This window comes from Monodelphis domestica, chromosome 6 (genome assembly GCF_027887165.1).
Source record: "Monodelphis domestica isolate mMonDom1 chromosome 6, mMonDom1.pri, whole genome shotgun sequence".
NCBI classification, from domain to species: Eukaryota; Metazoa; Chordata; class Mammalia; order Didelphimorphia; family Didelphidae; genus Monodelphis; species Monodelphis domestica.
In genome coordinates this window covers 105,920,334-105,923,339 of record NC_077232.1, presented here as the reverse complement: position 1 = coordinate 105,923,339, position 3,006 = coordinate 105,920,334, and positions in this window count along the sequence as shown.

The following is a 3,006-nucleotide window of genomic DNA, read 5'->3' as shown; positions in this document are numbered from 1 at the left end:
AGCAGCTACTCCTCTAAGACATGGTGGTGCTCCTGCTGCTACTGGGTCCAACTTAGCAGAATAATAAGCAATTGGGCACTGAGAAGGTCCCAAAGTCTGAGTTAACACGCCAGAAGCTACTCCTCTTCGCTCATACACATACAAAGTAAATGGCTTGTTGTAATCTGGGATGCCTAGAGCAGGTGCAGACATGATAGCCTTTTTTAGATCTGATAGAGCTGACAAGTGTTCAGGCTCTAATTTGAGGGGTTCAGGAACCGAATCCTTTTGTTAATGCTATAAGGGGTTTAGTAATTTCCCCATAGCAAGGAATCCATTGTCTGCAAAACCCTGTTGCTCCTAAAATTTCTCTCAACTGTTTCTTAGTAGTAGGAGAGCTTAAATTCTGAATATTCTCAATTTGTTTTGGAGAAATATAATGAGCACCCGCAGACAGAATGAATCCCAAATATTTTAGTTTAGGGAGACACCACTGAACTTTATCCTTCGAGATTTTATGTCCTCTTTTGTACAATTCCAAAAGAAGGTGTTTGCTATCTTCTTTACATGGTTTTGCATCTGTTGAAGCCAAGAGTAGATCATCTACATATTTGATTAATTTACTATTTTTATATGTTATATTGTCTGTGTCTTGGCTCAAAATTTGCTCAAATAAACTCAGACTTTCCACATAACCTTGTGGCAGCAGACCCCATGAATATTGTGAGCCCTTCCAGGTAAAAGCAAAAATATGCCTGGAGTTCTCATGTATAGGTATGGAAAAGAAAGCTGAACACAAGTCTACTACTATAAAGTATGTAGCTGTGCTAGGAATAGAGGAAATAATAGTATTTATGTTAGAAACTACAGAGTGTCTCTTTATAACGTGATTATTCATTGCCCTCAGATCCTGTACGAATCTAGAGGTGCTTGCCATCAGGCCCTCTTTTTGGTTTTTTAATTGGCAGGATGGGCATGTTGTATTCAGATTTGCAAGGGATTATTATTCCCTGTTCTATTAATGAGTTAATAACTGGTGTAATACCCTCAATTGTCTCCTTTGAGAGGGGATACTGAGGGATGGAAGGAGGTGGGCTAGATTTAGTTTTTATCTGCACAGGAACAGCAGATTTAAGTAAGCCTACATCGGAAGAAGATGTGGCCCAAAGAGACTCGGGTATATCCGTAGGTATTTCAAAAGTGGAAGGCTCTTTTGCCTCCTGGTTTTCCGAGAGAAGTACAGGGAGTAAATTTAAAGATTCCTCTGGTACTTCCAATGATAAATAACCATCTGGTGAACAAGTTATTGTGGCTCTGAGTTTGCATAGAAGGTCTCTCCCCAGCAAATTTAAAGGGGAGTTAGGCATTAAAAGAAAGGAATGTTGTACCTCTAGGGGTCCTACAGATACCATTCTTGGGGAAAGTTTTTCAACTTTTTGGGGTATTCCTGAAATCCCCACTACACTTTGTGAATCAATGGAATAACAATTTAAATCTGGTACATTCTTCAATACAGACCTGGTAGCTCAGTGTCTAATAGAGAATCATAATAAGTGTTACTCACCTTTAAGGTAACATGGAGTTCAACATGGGGAGGGCAGTGGATAGGGACAACTGGTAGTAGGACATCAGGGTCTGGAAAATCAAAGGTTGTATCCTTTGATTCCTGTGCCCCAGCCCCCCCACCCCAGATGCCATCATTGTGTTTGGGATATTCCTTGGGCACCCCTCTGAAGGGCACCTCGACTATTTTTTGGACGAGCTCCATTTTTTATATTTTGTTGTTGGGTATTATCATTTTCTTCATTTGGAGCATTGTCATTATTTTCCCAGTTCCTATTTCTATAATTCTGGTTTCTAAAATTCTTATTTTTATGTTCATTATAGTTATTTCCATAATCATCATTATAATTTCTAGAATTTCTAAAATTCTGGTTTCTATGACTGGTTTCTATGACCATTATCATCATTTCTATAGTTATTTCTAAAGCTATTATTAAACTGCGTATTCTTTCCAATCATCTTAAGAAAGGTTCTACATTCCATCATTTTGTGGTCCTTCTTCTCACAGAAGTGGCAAGTTACTAATTTATTTGTGAATTCCCACAAAGGGGCTATGGTTTCTCCCTTATTTTTCAATTGTCTCTTTAACATTTCAATTTCTTTAAATCTTCCATTGATGTATCGTCTTCCTCAGGTCTTTTTACACGACCTTTTTAAACATAGGTTGCTATTCTCCTTGGTTCATCGAGGTCCATAGAGTCCCAATTAGGACAGCTAGTAAAGTAGTACTAAAGTAGTCTTTTACCACTGAACAACAATTCTTAACAAATTGCCTATGTATTTGTCTAATGTCTCTTTCTCTTGATAAATCAAGGTCCATGTATGTATTCCCTACATCAATAAGTCTGTCCATAAACTGGGAGAGTGTTCCATCAATATGTTGTCGGATTTTTTCAAATTTTGACCATTTTTCAGGTCTATCAGAGCAAGCTCTCATCGCTGTCAATAATGCTTCTCTGGCCTGGTTTAGTTTTGTGTAATCTAATTCAACATTGGGGTTCGAATGTGGATCTTCAGTTGGTCAATAATGTCCTCTTCTACCTCATTTTTGATTAGCTAGAGAGATGATTTTATTTTTTTCTCTCTTTGTTAATAATTCTTCTAATATAATCTCAACATCCAACCAAGTGGGGTCAAAAGTTCTGAATATGTTCTCTAATTTTTTAATAATTAATTTTGGTTCATCCTCAAATGATGACATATCTTCCTTCAATTTTTTTAAATCCTCAGGGGTAAAAGGTGTATGATGTCTCACAGACACCAAGTTTCCTTTTTTATTAAAAGTGGGTACTTCCCTTAAAGGAAATAAACTTTCTAAATTATTTGGTACTCCTGTTTCTAGACTTCTTGCTCCATTTTCAATTGGGTAAGTCTGAGACATAGAAGAGTTGGGCACATTAAAAGGAAGGGTTTATTGTAATCCCATAGTGCCAGAAAATTCAGAGGTAGGGTGTGAATTTAGGT